This window comes from Carassius auratus, chromosome 48, assembly GCF_003368295.1.
Source record: "Carassius auratus strain Wakin chromosome 48, ASM336829v1, whole genome shotgun sequence".
NCBI lineage: Eukaryota > Metazoa > Chordata > Actinopteri > Cypriniformes > Cyprinidae > Carassius > Carassius auratus.
Genome location: NC_039290.1, coordinates 3,660,922 through 3,687,256, shown reverse-complemented (window position 1 = coordinate 3,687,256; position 26,335 = coordinate 3,660,922). Strand labels below are relative to the sequence as shown.

Here is a 26,335-nt window from a genome sequence, read left to right as displayed (position 1 = left end):
CAGCTTTAGGACCCTAGTTTTTTTGTGACAGCGCCACCTACTGTACTGGATCAACACTAATTAAAGATGGACGACGTGGACAGCAATCAGACGGTGAGTACCGATATTTAATTAAGTTTTATTTTATAACGTTTAAACGGTGCAAAGTTTACATAGTGAGAACGTTACCTATGAATTAATAATTAATTCCCACCAAATTAAGAATTTGTGAGCTAGTTTTATTAATTACTACGACGTTAATTCGTGGCCATGATTTCATAAATCCTTGTTGAGTTTTAATTACGAAGTATTATAAGTGAATCTAGCCTGCACATTAATTAAACTTACCAGATGACAAGAGCATGGTTGATGTAAGGTTTGTAAGATTTACTTGCAGCTTAATGTATTAGTGTGAATACTAGCTTAATAGTCATCGTTTTACCATATTTATGTATAAAATATCTTTCATAACTAAACTGCACTGACTGCCTACACTGTAAACCCTAATGTTGTAATTAATAAATAAATCAAGTTAACATAACTTCACATTACTTATAACACCAAGTTTTGCCATCAAAACTTAAACAGGTGTGTTTAAATTACTCATTGGCAGTAAAAATCTTTTGAATTAAGATTTTAAGTGTTATTAACTCAGAATTTCCATTTATTTAAATTATTCGCTACGTCTCTGTTTAAAAATGATTGGTCGCGCTTGAAATTCTGCCTTGACAACAGCGCCGATTGGCCAATATAACACAAGGCGGGAATTGTTTGTCGAATTTGCTGAAGACGCAGCACTGACTGCGGTTCACAATCATTTGCAGGAACACCTGAAAGAAGAAATAAATAATACAGTTTAAAGTTAAATAGGTAAGTAAAGGTTTAAACACAATGCATAAATATACACACGTTGTTTTTTTTATTTCCTTATACGTTTTATTGTCATATTATTTGCATGTTGAAAATACTTTTCCGTTTTACTCTGGCAGCGGGCCAGCTGCACAAGCAGTCAGACAGGCGTTAAAGCAGGCGGGAAGAGAGTCGTCGTGAAAGACCCAGAGTACGCTGGTAGGTAGAATAATGGAAAAATATATATTTAAATTTTGCTTAGTTGCCTTTGAGTATTTTTTTTTTTTTATTAGCCAATGTTTTACAGACTAACTTAGCGCTGTTGTTTACAATAGACCTAAGCGTGATATAAGAGGTCGGGATCGTTGCGTCACGTCGCAATGCATTGTGGGAATCGCGGTACAGAAGTAGATGTACTGTATAGTAGGCATTAGGTAACGTTGGTCATTTGGTCATTAATTTTGATTATTTTTTGGAAAATGGTTCAGTATTGCTGTATTGTGAACTGCTGTAATCGGTTTCATGATCGACAGGGCAAACGCCTCGTGAATCATATTAGTTTTCAACATTTTCCTACTTGGAAAAAAAACACAAGGTGTCTGAAATCACCAAGAGGCGTCAGATGGCTTGGGTCGCCACTGTACGGAGGGAAACCGTCACCTTCGATAATATTATAATACATAGTTATGGTGAGACATGTTGTGTATGGTGTCTCTCTCTCTCTCACATACACACACACAAACTCAGACACAAACACATTACGTTTTCTCTAGTTTTTGGCCAGTAAGGGAGTCAGTTTAGTGTCTGTATTTTTTGTTTAAACATTTTCTTTTGACCCAATCCTGAACTTAATTTGCTTTTTGATATTTTTGTGCTGACTGTATTTAACAAATTTGAACAACTTGTTTAAAAAAAAAAAAAAAAAAACTGGAACGAACTTCAAAATAGGAAGTTAAGCGTCTTGTTTTGGTGAATGGTGGGTTGTGTCTGAGGTGAATGTTCGTCAATATTATACCGGATTACAGAACTACCGGAGGAAAACAGTGGATTTTTGCAAGTATGATAGGTGAGTAATTACTCCTGAAGTGTAACAAACCCGCATAGACAAGCTTCATAGCTCGCAGAATATGATAAGTGTGTGTGTGTGTGTGTGTGTCACCACTGATGCTTGGTTAATGTTAACATTTCCTTAGTTTTTTCTCCACGTTTAATTTGCAGATCCATTTATGATCTGCAGGTGAGCCTCCAGTGACTTTTTAAAAAGTGAAAGTGACATTTTTAAATTGATTGGAGGTGTAAGCGCTCACTCCACAGACCAGGATAAATTAACAGGGAAACTGAGGCTTGGTAAACTTTCATGTGTTCATAGGGATCGATTCCGCCTACAACCTCTTTTTTTTTTTAATTAGCGTTGTTTGGCTTCATTATTAAGTTTGTCCGTATAGGTATAGGCAACTTTTTTTGTCACGTTCTATAACTTTTTCTGGAGACTGGCTATTATCTTATTACAAACCTGCTTTGCGATGCCTCTAAAATTGCCGCCGTTACCCACAATGCACCATTCCATGACGTCTACGCCCGAGCTCTATTGCGGCTCGAACTTCGAGAAAAATCTATTTCCAGACACTGAAATGTCTCTTTGTGTAATTTGTGAAAGGACGTTTCTTTTATTTGGTATAAAATTGGGCTGCCGCGTGAATACTGACTTATGCCTAACATTAATCGTTATAAGAATTTCTTTGGTCGGTATGTTACTAAAAACCGCAGACCTTTTCCTGCCTGCGACACATTTACAGAGATATTATTAATTAATGAATAGTTATGTGGAATGAAATTATATGAAATGATAGGTCTATGCAAGAAGCTAAACCTCATATATTACCTTTAATTCACAGCCTCTGCAAACAAAGCTGAATTTGTTTACTACAGTCTGGAACACAAGCGTAAAGATGTATATCAAACTTTGGGAATCTGTCAATCTTCCCGATTTGAGATCACACATGTGAATGTAATTTTGCTTTTTTAAACGGGTTGCAACATTAAGGATAGCAGCAAGTATCATTTTGATGAACAACACAACAGACCCGTCTCCTCCTGACAGCCTGGAGCGCAAGCGCCCTGATGTGTGGTTTATTTACAACTAGCAGGATGTGCAAAATGGTACTTGCTACTATCCTTGATGCTGCTACCTGTATAAAAAAGTAAGATTGTTCACATGAGTGATCTCAAATTGGGAAGATTGAGTTTTCACATATTCCCAAAGTTTGATATATCTTTACACTCGCTCTCCAGACTGTAGAAAATACACTCAGGGCTGTTTGTACAAGGTAAAGGTAATAATGTTATAAATAATGTTGCTTGCATAGACTTATCGTTTCATTTCATAAGACACAAATATATCATCAGGAATCACAATTATTGATTTTGTTTTGCTTGTACACGTTTTTTGACAATCAAAGGGATGGTTACAGTTGACTTTCATTATATGAATAGCCAAAGACAACAGTTTCAGCTAAAAATCTCCCTTAATGTTCTGCTAAATAAAGTCGCCCACATCTTGGATGGCTAGAGTGAGTAAATTGACAGCAAATTTGTATTCATGAATGAAAAATCCTTTTAAATGTAAGTAAATAAATAATTAACCTTTTTTTAATTAACACATTTTTGTACCTTTGACTGGAATTGACTTGTTATCTTAAAAAATAATCAAGCACAATAAAAAATAATTGTTACTTTCCCCTTCTTAATTTTTTCAGGTCTACGTGGAGTTTAATAGGATTGCTGGTAAGATCTTGAAAAGGGAATTTTACGGGACCCTTGACCAACATAGTACATGGCTCTTGGACATTTTCAGAGCCAGAACGGGAGTTTGCTGGTCAGCTCTTGATGAACCTTCTGAAGCAACAAAGGTTAGTTAGAAGTCCCAATAATTTATCCTAGATATATCTTAGAAGATAGTAGATTGATTCTTTATAAACTGCAATATAGACTTCATAGTTGATCTCTGATTAAATGTTTAAAGGCTATAATAATGTATTATTATCAAGTGGTTGGATTTAATAAAATTGTATTTTTTTCACACAAGCTATCAGAGCCAACTGAAACTGAACTTTGGTGCTTAAAGGACTACCCCTTTGGTTTGGAGATGACTCCTGCTTTCTTTAAGATGTGTTTGGTAAGTGTTCCAAGGAGAAAATGTCCAAAAGACACCCTCTCACCCTCTATACACACTCTAACACATTCACAATCTCGGTCATTCACACACACTGTATCAATCTAAAGGGTTAATTCACTCAAAAATGAAAATTCTGTAATTGAATGACCCTTGTGTCATTCCATCTTTAAGACACAATAGATTTTTTTTAATGATATTCTGTAACTTTATGTCCCTCCATTGACATCCAACACAACTACACTTTCAAGGATGATAGGAAAGACTTTGTTGCAGTACTCTGTACTACTGTACTCCAGTGGTTTAACCTCAATTTTATGAAGCAAAACGACTGCTATGTTTGTGCAAAAAAAACATAATTTACCAGTGTAATTGTTTATCTGCAACGCCCGTTCAAGACAGTATCTCATATAGCACCAAAACGTTTGAGTTTTGTATTCATGTGAGAGCAGACGTAATTGCGTGACCGTGCATTGGAGATAATATTTTTTTATAAGTTGTACTTTTTTTTATTTTTTTTTTGCACAAACAGATTACTTGTGTAGCTTCATGAAATTGAGGTTAAACCACTGGAGTCACATGGATTACTTTAGTGATGTCTTTCATACCTTTTTGGACCTTGAAAGTGGTAATTGAATTGGATCTCTAGTATGGAGGGACTGAAACCTCATGGGTTTCATTAAAAAAAAAAAATTAATATGTTCCGAAGATGAACGTAGGTCTTTCAGATGTGCAACAACACAAGGTTCAGTAGTTAATGACAGAATTTTACATTTTGGGTGAACTAACCCTTTTAGGTTGATATTGATGCAATGTATGTGAGACATCGTGTGAATGTGTAATAAAAAATGAACATTCTGTCATTAATTACTCACCCTCATGTTGTTCCAGACCTGTAATACTTTCGTTCATCTTCGGAGCACAAATTAAGATATTTTTGATGAAATCTGAGAGCTGCCTCACTCCTCCATAGGTTTCTATTGTAATTGTAACTTGCCGGCCCAGAAAGTTAAAAACATTGTTAAAATAGTCAAAGTGACTACAGTGCCTCAACCTAAAGTTTATCAAGCGATGAGAATACTTTTTGCAAAAAAACAAACAAAATAACTTCTATTCAACTATACATTGTCCTCTTTGTTTCTCTGAGTGAGTTCAAGAAGTCTAACAGTGCAGCACTTCTGGGTTGTACGTCAGAACGTAGGCTCACTATTGGCCAGCATCACACACATGACCAGCGTGAGCCTCCGTTCTGATGTACAACCCAGAGGCGCTGCGCTGTTACATAACGTAACGCTACGCTTGATAAATTTCTGGTTCAGCCACTGTGGTCACTTGTACTATTTTAACATGTCTTTACAAACTTTCTGGGCTGGCAAGTTTAAATTACAGAGAAGCCTATGGAGGAGTGAGACAACTCGGATCATCAAAAATATTTTAATTTGTGTTCCGATGATGTATTACTGTGTTGAAACAACGTGAGGGTGAGTAATTACTAACAGAATTTTATTTTTTTTGGTGAACTAACCCTTTAAGTTGCACCTTTTTGAAATGTAAATGAGCTTGCATGTATGTGAATTAATTTTAATTTGTTAATGTTTTTTCACTAGATGTCCGATGATCACCGCTCAATTCTTTATGTGCCAGTGGGGATTGTGATAGTTGAAGATGGGACAAGATGGGTCTCCCTCTTCGATTGGAGTCGTAATCGAGGGAAAATTAGTGATGGACAATCTACATGACCTTCCTGAAGAAGCAATGTGCCTTCTGTTCGGACTTATATATGCATTGCACCTGAGTTACCGAAAGTCACTGGGATAAATGTTTGACTTCATTCAGCGGATTCTACTTTCCTTGGGGCAGAAAGACCTGCAGCCTAAAACACAATCGTTGGCAAACCAGCTGTTTGGCTAAAATCGAGAAATTGCTTGGCGCACTTTTAATTGCAACACATTTACATTAAACATGGTCTTTTGAAAATGAGACTTAAAAATATGAGCTTAATGTTTTTTTTTTTTTTTTTTTTTTTAGTGTAATGTTCTGTAAAAATGTAAGCTTACTGTTAAACATGAGCTCAATATTTTAATGTGACTTAAAAATGCAGCTTGCTGTTAAAAATATGAGCTACTGTTTTCTAAAAATGTGAGCTTAAGTGCTGTTCAAGTGTCTAAATGTGACTTAAAAATATGAGCTTGATATTAGTAATGTTTCTTAAATTAATGTAAATGTATAAACCAAATAAAGCTGTTAATGGAAGAACAATATTTGTATTACATCATTAAAACAAGTAAACCATATAAAACTCAAAAATTTAAGTTAAGTCTATTTGCCTTTTTAAGTTATCTGTACTTGAACATTTAAGTTAATTCAATGAAGAGACCAACATTAGGTCAACTCAATTGAATTGAGTTGTCAATTTTGCCATTACTCAATTTTACTTACGCAACCACTTTCCTCAAATCATTTGAGTAGTCTCAACTTATTAGGGTTTACAGTGTAGTTGCAGTATGTGTTAGCCTGTTGTTTTGCCATTGTTTTGTAATGATGAATGAGGCGTTTGGCAATTTTAATAGCTTGTTACAATTTGGCCTAATCTGCAGGTCTACTCCACATACAGTCCATTGATTTCATGTGTTCCTGTCATGTTCTGCATGGCCAATAGGAAGTGATTTTATGGATTTGGTTAGGCTCATTGTAGGACAGATGATTAAAAAAGGCACTAGGGATATTTTCATGATCTCAAAATATTCTAACTAGGCACTAGGCTCTCTTTTTCAAGATACATATACAGTAACAATCCAAAAAGGGAGATCCCTGCCAGAATTGAAGAGATGCACCACATGCTGCAAGGACTTTCATTTTTCATATATATATATTCCAGTTGAATATGTTAAACAAATGTTTCTTATTTATCTCTCTCTGTCTCTCGCTCTCTCTTTCTCTAGAGTTGAAGCCTACAGCCATTCTATCCATGCAGCGACTGATGGAAAAGGGGTTCACTTTGGTGCTGTTGTCGCAAAAATGAGATATATACAGTACAGACCAAAAGTTTGGACACACCTTCTCATTCAAAGAGTTTTTTATGACTATGAAAATTGTAGAGTCACACTTAAGGCATCAAAACTATGAATTAACACATGTGGAATTATATATGGAATTATATACATAACAAAAAAGTGTGAAACAACTGAAAATGTCATATTGTAGGTTCTTCAAAGTAGCCACCTTTTGCTTTGATTACTGCTTTGCACACTCTTGGCATTCTCTTGATGAGCTTCAAGAGGTAGTCACCTGAAATGGTCTTCCAACAGTCTTGAAGGAGTTCCCCGAAAGATGCTTCGCACTTGTTGGCCCTTTTACTATATATATATATATATGTACATATATGTATATAAATAAACATTCTTGAATCCTTCTTGTGTCTGGTCTTGCCTCTGAACAACTTTTAAAATATTGGCAGTAATTTAGTGACTCCATACGCTGATTCCAACTTTAACTTACCTGATAATGAGCTAATAATGAGGTTAATCAATATACTGTATAATTCAAGAGACTAAGACTTTTAAGGTTCTTCATTTTTTTACAATTGTTTTAAAATTGATATACATCAATTTTACAAAATTTATAATTTCATTTATATTTTGTTCAAATTCAGCCGATTTTAAATTTAAAATTGTGACTCAAAGAACACTTAGTAATTAACCTCTGCTGCATTTTGAATCAAAAATCACTTTTAAAAACAAATACAACTGAGATTATTATATTGACGCTATATACAAAGTAACGTGACTGCAAACTAAACCAACAGGGTACTAGAACTGCGGTCCTGAAACTGCAACCATCGCTATATCGTCCAGTACGGTAGGTGGCGCTGTCACGAAAAACTAGGGTCCTAGAACTGCGGCCCAGATCCGCGGTCCTGAATCTGTTACCTCCGGTTGTGCAGGAACATACTATTGGTGTGAGCCTGTGTTTGAGTGTGTCAGTAAGTTTGTGAGTTTGAATGTGTGTGTGTGTGTGTGTGTGTGTGTGTCCATCTTCAGGGTCAGGTTTGTGTGTGTGTGAGCAAAATTTGCAACAAGAAGTCTGTGGAGCAGTCATAGCATAGTTCACGAGTTCACACTTACATCTAATCTGAAGGCAAATAGTAGGCATATTTTGGCATGCAGTCCTGGGGTTGGGGTCCGGGCCCGAACCCAAATAACTCCCCCTATCCCCAATTTGGGATAAATAGATTAGAAGTGAGGAGTTGGGGTGGAGGAGGAGGACCTCCTGTCCCCTGTGGTGGGACAGGAGGTAGGAAGACTGGATATATTTACGCTTGTGTGCTATTTAAGATGATTAGCTAAACGAGATGCACCTGTGCCAAACTGGATGATTATCTGATCGTTAGGGGTGTGCCGGTTTCAGAATTGGTGATGACGGTTATGATGTGAGTCAAATGTGACGGTTCATAACATAACATAACCGTCGGGGGGGGGGGTCCAAGTCAATTGGTTGTTCTTGGAGATAGCGGGTTAACTCCGTGTTAGCGCGCGCTCTGATCGGTAAAGGGGCAGAGATTTCAGACCTCCGTTTATTAAGGAGATCTGTCACAAAACTCATCATCCGCGCCAACGTTTTTAAAAAAAAAATTCAAAGCCGCAGCCGCCCGCCATCCGCTGATTGTTTTGGGGTCTATGGCGATGCAATGCTTTGCTGATGCGAGCCGCAAAAAAAAGCCATTGCCATTTGCCCATTAGCTCCGCCCACTACCGGAGAAACTGGTATGTCTTCTGCTTGTTCGAAAATGAATATGAATATTTCTAAATTTAATCCATTATTTTGACAGGAGAAGACAACAAAGAATAGTTTACATATAGCGTGTTGTTTAAGCGTGGTAAGACTCTCGCTCTCTCTCTCTCTTTGCATGTGTGAGCAAAACATGAAACAGTAAAGTGACGGTGAGTCGTGCGCATTCACAAAGAGTTAACAGAGTGTCAAATACAGGTGCGCTGTGTGTCCATTGAGATGAGCTGAAAAGTTCAGATCGCTTGAAGGAGAGAGAACTCTGAAGCTCAGATGCTGAAATTAATGCAAGCGTCATGCGCTTCAGTCTATGTAGTAAACAAGCCTGCACGTCTCTGCCATTCATTAATTCACACAGAGACGCGCAGAACACGGATTTATATTTTAAACAACTTTTGCGGCTTAACATTTACAGATACTGGTCCATATGGAGATTTGATTTGATTATTTTATGCTAACTTTGGCAAATTCCATGACTGTCCATATTAAAATGCAAGTTTCATTTTCATGACTGGATTTCGAGATTCCGTCCTTGTTTTTTGCTTCATGGAAATCATAGAGCAAATTTCAAAGCCGCATCCGCCCGCCATCCACTGCTTGTTTTGCGGTCTATGGCGATGCAATGCTTTGCTGATGCGAGCCGCAAAAAAAAAGCCATTGTCTGTTCTAGAAAGGATGCAGCAAAGATATTTAATGCTAAAGTATGAGGCATAGGCCTACGCTGAGTTTCATTTACGATGAGATGCGCTCTAGTTCACAGTGCAGTGCAAGTGAACGCGGCGCGCTGGTGCTTCCATGTCACGGTTATCATTGTCTGCTATATTTGCTTTTTATTTATTAAAATACATGCAATTGGTTGATGAAACATCTATTAAAATTAAGATAAAATTTGTACAAAACGAAATTCGTTTTTAAGAAAGGTTTTCTACAAAGCAAAATTTTATGAAGTGGTAAATATCATGTCTGACGATTTACAAAACTTCATTAAGTGGTAAAAACCATGTCTCCCTATATATTGCGCATCTTATGATCCTATCTAAAAAATGAAAATAATTTTTGATAAAAAATGTTTGTAAAAAATATTTTAATGACACGGTTTTGGCGGTTATAGAGTTCTAATGACGGTGTTCAACTATACCGCCGGTCTCACGGTTATATACTAACCGTCACACCCCTACTGATCGTGCTTCTCCCGAACTTTGTTAATAAAACCACATAAAGTGTAGCAATGGCATAGCAATGTAGCAATAGCAATGTCTTTAAAGGGATAGTTCCCCCAAAAATGAAAATTCTATCATCAGGTTTACTCACCCTCAAGTTGTTCCAAACCTGTATGAGTTTCTTTGTTCTGCTGAACACAAAGGAAGATATTTGGAAGAATGTTTGTAACCAAACAGATCTCGGTCCCCGTTGACTACCATGTTATATATTCTTTCCTACTATGGAAGTCAATGGGGACCGAGATCTGTTTGATTCTGTCATTCTTCCAAATATCTCCAAATATAACCAAATTATCCCTTTAAGGCAGTGATCCTCAAATCTGGCTCGCGAGATCCACTTTCCTGCGAAGTTTAGCTCTAACCCTAATCAAACACGCATGAGTTTGCTAATCAGTGTCTTCAGGATCATTAGAAAATCACAGGCAGGTGTGTTTAATTAGAGTCGGAGCTAAACTCTGCAGGAAACTGGATCTCGCGAGCCAGATTTGAGGATCACTGCTTTAAGGTATCTGACACTAAGTGTACTTGTCACTAAAAATATGATATATATATATATATATATTATTTTTTTAACTTAATCCCTTACGAAAGTGTGACTTACAGAAGATATACTTAGCATATGAACATGTCGGGAATCGTGCCATAAAGGTTAAGAGAGAGGTTAAGGAATAGGTTAAGAATTATTTAGCGATAAGAGCGTTTTGGGAAACCGGGCACTGTCACTTTAAATGCTTAACCTCAACCTGTTTTTATTGTTCATCCCTTGGAGAAAAAAAAATAGAGGAACAATATCATTGGAATCATTTTCAGAACTATGTTGTTGTTATCATTATAATTGTGGTGTGGACTTTAAGAATTAAGGCCCGTTCACACCAAGAACCGTAACTATACAGATGATAGATTATGTTGTCTGTTTATTCCAAGCACACATTCGTCTACTGCTTTAAATTCTCAAGCTGATGCCTGAAGGTCTGGAATTCATGGCAGCTTTCATTGGCCAAGGCCCAGAGATGGGCACTAGAGTTAGTGACTCGGACTCGTGTCTTCAGACTTGACTCGACTCGAGGAAAAGGACTGTTGAATATTTTAAAAGCAACTCGACTCTAAATCCTTGTATAACCTAACTGATATTGAAAAGGCAAGTCTATTTATCTATCTCTATAACTTGTTCAAACCATCTGTGGCAAGATGTTTCTGATCTACATTTAGCATTATTAATCTTTAGGCTAAGAACATTTCAAAAGAATCTTGTAATTATAATTGGGTAATTGTTGTTAGGTGGCTAGGATAGAACTTAAACTTTAAAAATGCTGGTTATCTTTCTTTTCTGTCTTAAGATGAAAACGTTTTGATTATTGTAGACATTTTTAGTTAATATAGCTTTTAAGTAAAATATCACAATGGTATAGATTTCAGGATGAAAAGTCTGAACAGAAACATTATTTTTGTCACATGGCCTCGCATGTATCTAAATGTAAAAAAAAAAAAAAAAAAAATATATATATATATATATATATATATATATATATATATATATATATATATATATATATATATATATATACTCCAGACCTCTGCTTATAAGAAATCATAGAGCCTTGGAACTTTAATTGAATACCCCTGACTTCAAAAATAAATAATTTATTTGTATGGTTTAACCTCACATCTAAACCTTTATTAAAAAAAAAAAAAAAATTACACCATCATACATTTTGTCTATAACCTATTAAACTTTTTTTGTAGGATTTTTTTTGCGAGCCATTAAATGACTTGAGACTCGACTCGTGACCAAAGACTTGAGACTTGAATCAGACTCCAGGTTAAAGACTTCAGACTTGACTTGGACTCCAGGTTAAAGACTTCAGACTTGAATCAGACTCTAGGTTAAAGACTTCAGACTTGAATCAGACTCCAGGTTAAAGACTTCAGACTTGACTTGGACTCCAGGTTAAAGACTTCAGACTTGAATCGGACTCCAGGTTAAAGACTTCAGACTTGAATCGGACTCCAGGTTAAAGACTTCAGACTTGAATCGGACTCCAGGTTAAAGACTTCAGACTTGAATCGGACTCCAGGTTAAAGACTTCAGACTTGAATCGGACTCCAGGTTAAAGACTTCAGACTTGACTCGGACTCCAGGTTAAAGACTTCAGACTTGACTCGGACTCCAGGTTAAAGACTTCAGACTTGACTCGGACTCCAGGTTAAAGACTTCAGACTTGACTCGGACTCCAGGTTAAAGACTTCAGACTTGAATCGGACTCCAGGTTAAAGACTTCAGACTTGAATCGGACTCCAGGTTAAAGACTTCAGACTTGAATAGGACTCCAGGTTAAAGACTTCAGACTTGAATCGGACTCCAGGTTAAAGACTTCAGACTTGACTCGGACTTCAGGTTAAAGACTTCAGACTTGAATCGGACTCCAGGTTAAAGACTTCAGACTTGACTCGGACTCCAGGTTAAAGACTTCAGACTTGACTCGGACTCCAGGTTAAAGACTTCAGACTTGACTCGGACTCCAGGTTAAAGACTTCAGACTTGACTCGGACTCCAGGTTAAAGACTTCAGACTTGAATTGGACTCCAGGTTAAAGACTTCAGACTTGAATCGGACTCCAGGTTAAAGACTTCAGACTTGAATCGGACTCCAGGTTAAAGACTTCAGACTTGACTCGGACTCCAACTTAAACACTCGTGAACATCTCTGCCAAGCCCTGCCCATGAGGCTGTTTGACCAACACGACAAACAACCAATCACAGTTTGTTTTGTTCAGCAGCATGTTTCGGGGCATGCAAATGTCACCAAAATAACAGACCGGTGTGTAAAACTCTCTGATGTATTTCTACTTTTGTGTCCCATATGCATCAGTCGTTCAGCCAACAGTCCAAGGGCGTGACGTCTGAGACTGAGACTATAGTCCTTGGTGTGAACAGATCTTAAGAATGATTATTAAAACTTCAGTTAGAGTTAACATTATAATTATTGTCCTTAATGTCAATGGGTCTTAATGGCTCAAATTTAGGTCATTTTATTGTAAAAAAAAAAAAAAAAAGCTATTGTATATATTCAGAAGATACAGAACAGTTACATGATTTTTGAAATTGCCAGTATAAACTAACGTTCACTTGCACTGTGTGGAAAAGGGCAGATCAGACATTCTGCTTAATATCTACTGTTGTGCTTTAGAGAAGGAAGTAATATAAATAATTTGAGCGTGAAAAAATAAGACAAATTTTGGGTAAACTATCCTTTTAAAGTAATGAACAAATCCTAAATTATACAATATTCTGATTAGGGCAAATTGCACAATCGATCGGACCAACCAAAAAAAGTTTCGAAAACGAAAATAGGGAACTGATTTATTTTAACCAAATATGTACACTATTAATTTTAAAAAATAATTAAACAGTTTAAAAAATATAGGTGTAACAAAACTCACAAACAAGAAGAAAAAGAAAATAAAAAAATCTGAAAATGCAGTATGCTTTATAGGCGCAATTTTACGTGCCTAAAAGACCCAGTTACTTCAAAAGCGACCTCTTATGCTGCGTTCACACCAGGACCCCGAAAATGTTGATTGACTTGTTTTCCTGTCCAATAAATTTGTAATGGCCCTAGCCTTTTTTCACATTTCATGCCTGCCTAGTGCCACCTAGCCTAAGTGTCGATTACGTTAAAAAAACACACACATGGCCTGTTCTCAAGTGCATTTAAAGTTTAATTTTTTGAACAGTTGTTTGAAACGGATTAAATCATTATTTAAAATAATCTTGGAGATTTTTTAATTGCCTAAATCATAAATGCAGCCGGGTTTAAGCCTGCAGTGATGTTTTTCTTTTGTTATGGCAGCCGTCCCTTCTGCATAAATATATTTTCGAGAATGTTGCACTCCTGTTGCCGTTTGTTATTCTGCACAAAACTAGATGCCAATAAATAAGAAATATTGCTGACTTGTGCGTTTCCAGTGCTCTCTTTATGTTCGTCCGTTATTTGACGTTGAAAAAGTAAAAGCTTTTTTTAGACATGGAAAATCGATTTTACAATCGATTCAATGAACACTTATGTCTTAAAAATCGAAAATGATTTTTTTCAAAAATGTGACAGCCCTAATTCTCATAACAAGTTAGCAGTCTGTGTAAAAATGCCCTATAATGTTTCTCCTGTATATTCTGTTTATATTCTCAACAAAAGTCACAAGTGAGGGTTTATTGTCAATGGCAGTGTGAGTTTAAAATAAAATGGCATTTCCATCTACAGGGTAAGGTATCAAAACAGGCTGGCAAACACACATGCTTCCTTAAGGCATAACAACCAAAGCTTATACTGAAGATACATGTGACATTATGCAGCTCAATGATGTTTTATGAAGGTTGGCTCATCAAAACAGATGAGAGAGGGAAAGAGAGGGAGGGGCCCCAGTGGATGAACAAACTGCAGAGAAATAGACCTGCTCTGAACAGCATAGCTCTACAGTTTTCAGTGTGAGACTTACATTATGCATTGTAGGGTTGAGGAATAACGCATTCATTTGTGCATGTACTGGGTTCCCAAGAGGCTGGGTATTTTTGGAATGCATTAGATGCCAATATTCTCCATAATGCAGTGTCGCAGTTCTGTGTCTGTTAAATAAATTAATTACTGAATATATATATATATATATATATATATATATATATATATATATATATATATATATATATATATATATATATATTAGGGGTGTAACTGTTCACAAAATTCACGGTTCGGTTCGATACGATACACTGATGTCACGGTTCGGTACGTTTTAGATACAGCAAAATGTAAAAACATCTCAATTTTTCAGAATGCCGCAAGCGCACCGTGGGTCATGTGACAAGAACTAACCAATCAGCTTCATCCTTTCCCGTAACAACGTTGAAAGCTCAGCCAAGATGAAGGAACAGCTGATCATAGTTGTATATGGATTGCAATTTTGAAATAAATTTAGTAGCAGAGCTAGCCTACTGCAAGCGATTTTTAGAGCTGCAAATCCATTTATCCTTTGCTGAAATATCCGTGTCTTCATGGAGAGAGCAGCACGTAATTGTTGCTTAGCAAAGGCAGATGCATCAGGGGCGCTTCTGCCCGAGCACTTTGGAAAGAAGGAGAAAGACGCGCCTAGCGTTTTCCACGCATTTTTAGGCGCGATATGTGAACGGCCCTAAGGCGCTCGCTTACTCAGCACGCGCTGAAGGTTCGTTGCAAAATCGCTAATGCATTTAACAGACCAGAAATACAAGATCCTCCAATAACCAACAGGTCTGGTGTTGGGGTGCACTTTGGATTCCCTGTGATGACAGAATGAATGGTAAATATTAAGTTTTTTTTAATTCCCGCTGGTGTACCCTATTGTCATGTAACAGATGTGACCGTTGTTTTTTTTATCCACCACTCTCTTGCCATCACCATTATAGCTTACAGGGAATCCAAAGTGCACTCAAACACCAGACCTGTTGGTATTTTCTGGTCTGTTAAACGCACTGGCCACCGCGTACCGTGCATGAACTGCTCGGACACTCAGCGCGTACTGAGTGAGCGAGCGCCTGACTGAGTAGCCTAACATAAACATATAAGATGGTGTTTTTTTCTTCTTCGGGGGTGTCAGGGGCGTTGCCTGTTACGTCGTTTGGGTTATTGGGCTACCTTGTTGAACGCATATCATTATATTTCACTTTTTTTTATATATATATATATATATATATATATATATATATATATATATATATATATATATATATATATATATATATAATTAATTAGTTCAACGAACCATTCGGTACATAATGCGTACCGAACCGAAAGCCTCGTACCAAACGGTTCAATACGAATACGCGTATCGTTACACCCCTAATATATATATATATATATATATATATATATATATATATATATATATATATGAGTGTGTGTAAATGCAGCTGTATTCAACAAAGATAATTATAACATTGATCATTTATCTTATGCCTGTTGCGTTTTAGACAACTCGCATACCAGGGTGCTTACTAGTAATCGGTTTACCAGTTGGTCCGAGAATAGGATGGCTGACAGTGACCAGCACTAGATTTCTCCTGACTTACTGTCCTGCCATGTCAATACAGCGTCGTGATCTAGTTATGAGACATGAATCATGACTCAGCGTTTTCTTTTCTCCTCTCCTCTCCTCTCTCACGCTGCAGTTTTCCACAAGGTCATCAAACAACCGCAGTGAGAATATTTCATCAAGCACGGTGAGTAATGGCTTCTCCTACAATTGTTATTTGCACCTCTTGCCACATGTACAGTTTATCTATCTCTGTCGCTGATGAGGGATTCACATGTGATAAATGCAGGGAAACAGTTAGGCTGACAGAGAAGATTTCAGAATTAGAGACACGCATCCAAACTTTAATTGAGGACAGTAAGAATGTTAGGGCTCTAGATATGGCTTTGGATGCGTCTAGCTCAGGGATTCCTGTACATTGTCCGGTTCCAGCAGAGCCCCTGCAGCAGGGCAACTGGGTGACGGTGAGGCAGCGTAGTCGTGGGTCAAAACACCGCTCTTCTGTTCCGATCAAAACATTAAACAGGTTCTCCCCACTCAGTGATGCACCCACTGAGAAACCTGATGAAAGTGCTCTAGTTATTGGCGATTCTATTGTACGGAACGTGAATATAGAGACACCAGCCACCATAGTCAAATGTTTACCGGGAGCCAGAGCGCCTGACATCTTGGCAAATTTAAAAGTGCTGGCTAATGCTAAACGTAAATACAGTAAGATTGTTATTCATGCCGGCGCTAATGATGTTCGACTTCGCCAGTCGGAGATCACTAAAAATAACTTTAAAGAGGTGTGTGAACTTGCAAGCACGATGTCAGACACTGTAATATGCTCTGGTCCCCTCCCTGCTTACCGTGGTGATGAGATGCATAGCAGATTGTCATCACTCAATGGCTGGATGTCTAAGTGGTGCCCACAGAATAACATAGGTTATATAGACAATTGGACGAGCTTTTGGGGCAGACCTGACCTGTTTAAAAGAGATGGTCTTCATCCCTCCTGGGGTGGCGCCACTCTTCTGTCTAGAAATATGGCAAATAGTCTTAGTGTTTATACTTGACTAACTGGGGCCCAGGTCAGGAAGCAGACAGACTGGCTAAACCGACCGTCTGCTAGCTGCCTCCCATCACAGAGGTCAGTTAATTCTCAGCACATAGAGACTCTTTCACCTAGATATCACACTATAGAGACTGTGTCTGTTCCCCGAACTAGAAAATACAAAAAAACGTCCAAACCAAGTTAAGGTTAACAATTTAATTGAGGTTCAACAAATAAAAAACAAATGCAATATGGATAAACAAATTATAAAGATTGGCTTATTAAATATCAGATCCATTTCTACGAAAACACTTTTTGTAAATAATATGATAACTGATCATAATATAGATGTGCTCTGCTTGACAGAAACCTGGCTAAAACCTGATGATTACATTATTTTAAATGAGTCCACCCCCCAAGATTATTGTTATAAACACGAGCCGCGTCTAAAAGGCAAAGGGGGAGGAGTTGCTTCAATTTATAATAACGTTTTCAGGATTTCTCAGAGGGCAGGCTTCAAGTATAACTCGTTTGAAGTAATGGTGCTTCATATAACATTATCCAGAGAAACCAATGTTAATGATAAATCCCCTGTTATGTTTGTACTGGCTACTGTATACAGGCCACCAGGGCACCATACAGACTTTATTAAAGAGTTTGGTGATTTTACATCTGAGTTAGTTCTGGCTGCAGATAAAGTTTTAATAGTTGGTGATTTTAATATCCATGTCGATAATGAAAAAGATGTATTGGGATCAGCATTTATAGACATTCTGAACTCTATTGGTGTTAGACAACACGTTTCAGGACCTACTCATTGTCGAAATCATACTCTAGATTTAATACTGTCACATGGAATTGATGTTGATAGTGTTGAAATTATTCAGCCAAGTGATGATATCTCAGATCATTATTTAGTTCTGTGTAAACTTCATATAGCCAAAATTGTAAATTCTACTTCTTGTTACAAGTATCGAAGAACCATCACTTCTACCACAAAAGACTGCTTTTTAAGTTATCTTCCAGATGTATCCGAATTCCTTAGCATATCCAAAACCTCAGAACAACTTGATGATGTAACAGAAACTATGGACTCTCTCTTTTCTAGCACTTTAAATACAGTTGCTCCTTTACGCTTAAGAAAGGTTAAGGAAAACAGTTTGACACCATGGTATAATGAGCATACTCGCACCCTAAAGAGAGCAGCCCGAAAAATGGAGCGCAGCTGGAGGAAAACAAAACTAGAGGTATTTCGTATTGCTTGGCGGGAAAGTAGCATATCCTACCGAAAAGCATTAAAAACTGCTAGATCTGATTACTTTTCTTCTCTTTTAGAAGAAAACAAACATAACCCCAGGTATTTATTCAATACAGTGGCTAAATTAACGAAAAATAAAGCCTCAACAAGTGTTGACATTTCCCAACACCACAGCAGTAATGACTTTATGAACTACTTTACTTCTAAAATCGATACTATTAGAGATAAAATTGCAGCCATTCAGCCGTCAGCTACAGTTTCGCATCAGACAGTGCACTATAGACCCCCTGAGGAACAGTTCCACTCATTCTCTACTATAGGAGAGGAAGAATTGTATAAACTTGTTAAATCATCTAAACTTACAACATGTATGTTAGACCCTATACCATCTAAGCTCTTAAAAGAGGTGCTTCCAGAAGTCATAGGTCCTCTTCTGACTATTATTAATTCCTCATTGTTATTAGGACATGTCCCCAAAACCTTCAAACTGGCTGTTATTAAGCCTCTCATAAAAAAGCCACAACTTGACCCCAGAGAACTAGTTAATTATAGACCAATCTCGAATCTCCCTTTTCTGTCCAAGATACTAGAAAAGGTGGTATCCTCACAATTATATTCCTTCTTGGAGAAAAATGGTATATGTGAGGATTTCCAGTCAGGATTTAGACCGTATCATAGTACTGAAACTGCTCTCCTTAGAGTTACAAATGATCTGCTCTTATCATCTGATCGTGGGTGTATCTCTCTATTAGTTTTATTGGATCTTAGTGCTGCGTTTGACACAATTGACCACAACATTCTTTTGCATAGACTTGAACACTTTGTTGGCATCAGTGGAAGTGCATTAGCATGGTTTAAATCGTACTTATATGACCGCCATCAGTTCGTAGCAGTGAATGAAGATGTATCATATCAATCACAAGTGCAGTATGGAGTACCTCAAGGCTCAGTTCTAGGGCCGCTACTCTTCACGCTTTATATGTTACCCTTGGGAGATATCATCAGGAAACATGGTGTTAGCTTTCACTGTTATGCTGATGATACGCAGCTCTATATTTCCTCGCAGCCCGGTGAAACACACCAATTTGAAAAACTAATGGAATGCATAGTCGATATAAAAAATTGGATGACGAGTAATTTCTTACTGCTAAATTCAGAAAAAACAGAGGTGTTAATCATAGGGCCTAAAAACTCTACTTGTAATAACCTAGAACACTGTCTAAGACTTGATGGTTGCTCTGTCAATTCTTCGTCATCAGTTAGGAACCTAGGTGTGCTACTTGATCGCAATCTTTCCTTAGAAAGCCACGTTTCTAGCATTTGTAAAACTGCATTTTTCCATCTCAAAAATATATCTAAATTACGGCCTATGCTCTCAATGTCAAATGCAGAAATGTTAATCCATGCATTTATGACTTCAAGGTTAGACTACTGTAATGCTTTATTGGGTGGTTGTTCTGCACGCTTGGTAAACAAACTACAGCTAGTCCAAAATGCAGCAGCAAGAGTTCTTACTAGAACCAGGAAGTATGACCATATTAGCCCGGTCCTGTCCACACTGCACTGGCTCCCTATCAAACATCGTATAGATTTTAAAATATTGCTTATTACTTATAAAGCCCTGAATGGTTTAGCACCTCAGTATTTGAATGAGCTCCTTTTACATTATACTCCGTTACGTCCGCTACGTTCTCAAAACTCAGGCAATTTGATAATACCTAGAATATCAAAATCAACTGCGGGCGGCAGATCCTTTTCCTATTTGGCGCCTAAACTCTGGAATAACCTACCTAACATTGTTCGGGAGGCAGACACACTCTTGCAGTTTAAATCTAGATTAAAGACCCATCTCTTTAACCTGGCATACACATAACATACTAATATGCTTTTAATATCCAAATCCGTTAAAGGATTTTTAGGCTGCATTAATTAGGTAAACTGGAACCGGAACACTTCACATAACACCGTACTTTCTACATCATTAGAAGAATGGCATCTACGCTAATATTTGTCTGTTTCTCTCTTGTTCCGAGGTCACCGTGGCCACCAGATCCAGTCTGTGTTCAGATCAGAGGGTCACTGCAGTCACCCGGATCCAGTACGTATCCAGACCAGATGGTGGATCAGCACCTAGAAAGGACCTCTACTGCCCTGAAAGACAGCGGAGACCAGGACAACTAGAGCCCCAGATACAGATCCCCTGTAAAGACCTTGTCTCAGAGGAGCACCAGGACAAGACCACAGGAAACAGATGATTCTTCTGCACAATCTGACTTTGCTGCAGCCTGGAATTGAACTACTGGTTTTCGTCTGGTCAGAGGAGAACTGGCCCCCCAACTGAGCCTGGTTTCTCCCAAGGTTTTTTTTCTCCATTCTGTCACCGATGGAGTTTCGGTTCCTTGCCGCTGTCGCCTCTGGCTTGCTTAGTTGGGGTCACTTCATCTACAGCGATATCGTTGACTTGATTGCAAATTAAAACAGACACTATTTCAACTGAACAGAGATGACATCAATGAATTCAATGATGAACTGCCTTTAACTATCATTTTGCATTATTGAGACACTGTTTTCCAAATGAATGTTGTTCAGTGCTTTGGCGCAATGTATTTTGTTTAAAGCACTATATAAATAAAGGTGATTGATTGATGACTATAAACAGGAAGCCCAACTCTGTGATGTAGTGTGAGCCGCCATATCAACAAAAAAAGCAATAAAAAATGCTGTATTTTTAATAAGCATAATAAAGTCATTGTTTATTTATATTGTTAGACTGACTTTAAAATGTGTCTGTTACTGACCCTTACAACCAGTGAAATATAAATATAATATCTTCTTTGTACAACTCTAGAATAGAAAACACCTTTATGAACCCCTCAGGACCTCTCTTCCATCTGAACAGCCTTTGTACACCCTGTGTGTGTCTCTAACCCACCAGTGTCCTGCAGTCTAATGTTGCACCTGACTGAGTGATGCCCATCATAACACAGCTGCCATGGCTCTGCATTCCATCAGAACAAAACCAAAGGAGCCGAGCAAGTTTAGGACTCAGGACAACCAGGATCAGGCTCTGTTTATTCTATATAATAAGTCAGTCCTCAATAATTTCAAATCATCATGAACCATTACTTTAATAAATGTATGCAAGTGCACACACACACATACATACATATATACATATACACACATACACAAAGCCTAGCATTTAAAATTACACATTTAATTTGAAGAAATTCTAATATATATATATATAAAATAAACACCCACTCACTTTCAACTGAAAAAATAAATAATTAAATGATTTTTTTTTTTTTCAGATATACCAACCCCCAGCACCGCGTATAAAGTTAAATGTTTACAAATATATTGATTACAGAAATGTTAACAATGTCTAGACCTTGAATGTTGGTTTTAAAACCAGTTTTACCCTTTCATCAGACTTTTCTGCTATAGTTTAGAGCCAGGAGACCTTCAAATTCCAGTCTATTTTAAGATTTGACCCGACGGTTGGTGTCACGCATTGCTCATATTCACCTACTGCCAACTACATCAAGGCTTCACGTAACAACGGAAATGTTTCTAATATATATTTTTATCCATTAAATCAAACACAAAGACTTGAGCGTGATGATCAATACAGAAACACGGGTAACATAGTAACTGTCTGCTTTTTGTCTGCTTCGGTTGAGAAAAACAACACGAGAAGCGTCACATTTTCACCTTCATGCACAGGCTGTTCCTGGCGCTTTTCTACTTACCTAATCCAGCTGTTAGCGATTTCGGTTGCTATCCGCCTCGGATAATTTGAAAGATTGTTATAATTTGTCCTATATCCTATAGAGGTCGGGATCGTTGCGTCACGTCGCAATGCATTGTGGGAATCGCGGTACAGAAGTAGATGTACTGTATAGTAGGCATTAGGTAACGTTGGTCATTTGGTCATTAATTTTGATTATTTTTTGGAAAATGGTTCAGTATTGCTGTATTGTGAACTGCTGTAATCGGTTTTATGATCGACAGGGCAAACGCCTCGTGAATCATATTAGTTTTCAACATTTTCCTACTTGGAAAAAAAACACAAGGTGTCTGAAATCACCAAGAGGCGTCAGATGGCTTGGGTCGCCACTGTACGGAGGGAAACCATCACCTTCGATAATATTATAATACATAGTTATGGTGAGACATGTTGTGTATGGTCTCTCTCTCTCTCTCACATACACACACACAAACTCAGACACAAACACATTACGTTTTCTCTAGTTTTTGGCCAGTAAGGGAGTCAGTTTAGTGTCTGTATTTTTTGTTTAAACATTTTCTTTTGACCCAATCCTGAACTTAATTTGCTTTTTGATATTTTTGTGCTGACTGTATTTAACAAATTTGAACAACTTGTTAAAAAAAAAAAAAAACTGGAACGAACTTCAAAATAGGAAGTTAAGCGTCTTGTTTTGGTGAATGGTGGGTTGTGTCTGAGGTGAATGTTCGTCAATATTATACCGGATTACAGAACTAACGGAGGAAAACAGTGGATTTTTGCAAGTAGGCTATGATAGGTGAGTAATTACTCCTGAAGTGTAACAAACCCGCATAGACAAGCTTCATAGCTCGCAGAATCTGATAAGTGTGTGTGTGTGTCACCACTGATGCTTGGTTAATGTTAACATTTCCTTAGTGAAAAATATTGTTTTCTCCACGTTTAATTTGCAGATCCATTTATGATCTGCAGGTGAGCCTCCAGTGACTTTTTAAAACGTGAAAGTGACATTTTTAAATTGATCGGAGGTGTAAGCGCTCACTCCACAGACCCGGTAGGATAAATTATCAGGGAAACTGAGGCTTGGTAAACTTTCATGTGTTCATAGGGATCGATTCCGCCTACAACCTCTTTTTTTCTTTAAGTAGCGTTGTTTGGCTTCATTATTAAGTTTGTCCGTATAGGTATAGGCAACTTTTTTTGTCACGTTCTATAACTTTTTCTGGAGACTGGCTATTATCTTATTACAAACCTGCTTTGCGATACCTCTAAAATGGCGCCGTTACCCACAATGCACCATTCCATGACGTCTACGCCCGAGCTCTATTCAGCGGATAACTCTGCTAATGTGTGTTTTCTCTCCGCTCATGTCAGCGCCATGACGCCGCATCATCAGAGATCCTCATTGGACACTTGAGCAGCAGTTACATGGTGACGTGATCTCAAGTTTGACTGTCCAAACTGTTGAACTGACGCCGCACACGGATGCATCTATTACTTCAGAATTACACTGAGAGCAATGAAGAAATTCTATATATATATATATATATATATATATATATATATATATATATATATATATATATATATATATATATATATATATATATATAGCATTTGTAGAGTTTGTAGTATTTCAGTTGCATGTTGTTGGCATAAGATTTTTAGATTTAGCTTGAAATTCTATGTATGCTGCAGATTCCCATTCTATGTCACAACATGCCCCTCTATTAATTAAATAAACTGTACATATTTATTTATTTTTCTAGGAAATAATAGTGGAAATATTCTGTCGACAGGATTTCATAAGTAACACCACTCTGAAAATATTTACTGGAATATAAATAGTGAGATTTAGCCTTGGCCTTTCATTGCTAAATACACACACACAACTATGTTTCAAATCTGTAATCAGATTGAACAGTTTTGTATTTTAATGTTTGCTCTTAATTGTTTTGGCTTCAGAGGAAAGGGATTATTTCGCGCTCTGCTTGATTTGGATTTAAGATGTGAGGCCCCCTGGTGCTGTAAACTAATCTTTCTGCCAAGACTAAGTCTGTGCATGCAATCAGAGGTAATTATTTGAGTGAATGAATGGTTACATGGAAAAACAGCAATGTTGTCTTTTTAAAAAGTACATTTCAGATAAGATTTTAAACATGATAAATAAAGCTGTTGGATTCGGTTGTCGGTTCTAAATCTGGATTTAGTGTTTGTGCTTTAAGTGTGAAATGAGATATGATTTTTGACATTTAAATTTAATTACAAGAGATCCAATAAATAAATCTAATCCTGAAGCAGTTTTGTGCCATAAATGCAAATGACTATACATTTAATCAAGTTGCTGTTAAATATGAACATTCTAAGAATGTCCATGTTTTTTTTCTCAATGTATTTGTTAGAATGCATCTTCAGGGCGTAGCAACCGGGGGGGACGGGGGGGACACGTCCCCCGCACTTTTAGAAACAGGTGATTCTGACCCCTGCTAATTTTTTTTTTTTTTTAGGATCCAGCGTGAATATTTCCTGTAGTGTTCTCTGATTTGTTACTTAGATTTAAATGCTCTCCTAATTGTCACTTTGGATAAAAGCGTCTGATAAATAAGACGTAACAATATTATTGGTTTCTGCTGTCTTTTGTTTGTCTACGTGCTGCTCGCGGAGTAAAATTATCATTTCACAATAAATCATATTTGTTTTGCAACGAATATCTTAAAATACTTTATCAAATTTTATTCTTTTAATTCATAACTGTTACTTTATGTCCTAACTAGTCTGTAGGAAAGGCAGACTGTGACGTCACTGGCGGAGAGAGGGGGCAGTTGCTCAACCTCTCCAGAATGTGTACAGGTGAGATTTGTATAAAAAAAAAGCAGATTGACTATCTTAAGCTGCAGTAGGGAACTTTTGACGCTTTAGCGGTTAATACACATAACTGCTTGCGTCTTGCGGAAGAACATCGTAGCCGGAACTACTTCTCTCTGTTTATGTCTATGAAGAATCACAAAGGTACTGGGTTACTCCGCCGCGGTACCCCCGAAGCAATCTAAAATAGTCCGAATATAAACACTTATTATAGGTGCACCCTAGTGATTCAGGACAAGCCAAAAACACGGTTTGGAAAATAGATTAATGTTGTACTCGCTTATTATATACATTTTTCTACATTTTGAACACAAACAAAGTTACGGACCGCAGCTCTGATTGGTTGTTTTTTACCGGGAGTGATGTATTTCTGCAAATGGCAATAGGACCACTGGGAGGAGCCAGAGGAGCTTGATTTTTTCACAGATTATCTGTCTCTTATTTTTCATAAAATGTATGTTGTATAAAATTACTGTAGATGTAATCTGTATACTCATTTAACACCTGTTTTTGTCCAACTGTTAAAAAAACAGTTATTGTTCAAATGTAGTGCAACTGAAATATTGTAAATATCATAAAATATCTTTATTTCATAAAAAAAAATTATAGATGGTCTCCCATTGGTCTCAAAGTCCTGCAGTATTTTTTAATTTCGAGTATGATTTAACAAAAATAGGTTCCTGTAAGCTATCATGTCATGTTCCCAAATTTGAAAAAGTAAAATGCCAAATGGTATTCTATTTAGAATTTATTATGAACATCAGCTTTGGGTCAAATCACCATACAGCTGTCCCCCCCACTTTTAAAATGGCTGCTACGCCCCTGATCTTCACATTACATTTCTTCACAGTTATTTAAAAAACAAGCAGTCCAACATTCCCATGAACTGTGTGGCTATCATCAACTTTCATTGGCCCAGAAAATGCTGACATTCCCTTTTGAGAGAAATCGCTTTGACTCTGGCCTCATGCTGCTGCTCCTTATTGATTAGCCATGACACTGAGTGCATTTTAACAGGCTTACAATTGATGTGGTGAAGAAACTGCCACATAACTTTAATGTATTCATCCTTGAGAAGATATTTTGCCTTTAAGCAAGTCTTTCAATGCAGAAATGCAATGACTAGGGAGGAATGGGCTGAAATGCATTTTGCTCAGCCTGGTTTAAGAACACATGTTTATTTCTGCGAGCTAAGACTGGGTTAGATAGATTTCTATCTATATCCATCTGAAATCACTGTACAGGAAATTTTTACTCACTAGATGGAGCTATTTCACATATTGTATGTATTTGTTTTTTTAGTTAAGCTGTATTTAATTTGTTTGATCGTTAAAGTCATTATAGAAAACATTGCAGGC

At 37.2% G+C, this 26,335-nt stretch overlaps 1 protein-coding gene across 1 annotated transcript in view; it reads right to left on the bottom strand.

The window, feature by feature from the left end:
• Window positions 1-22,224, bottom strand: part of LOC113065545 (kelch-like protein 21) — a 28,850-nt gene extending 6,626 nt beyond the window's left edge. Inside the window, exon 1 of the mRNA XM_026236877.1 lies at window positions 22,117-22,224. The gene's annotated coding sequence lies outside the window, so the exon portion shown is untranslated. The remainder of the gene's footprint in view (window positions 1-22,116) is intronic.
• Between the last annotated feature and the right edge of the window lie 4,111 nt (window positions 22,225-26,335).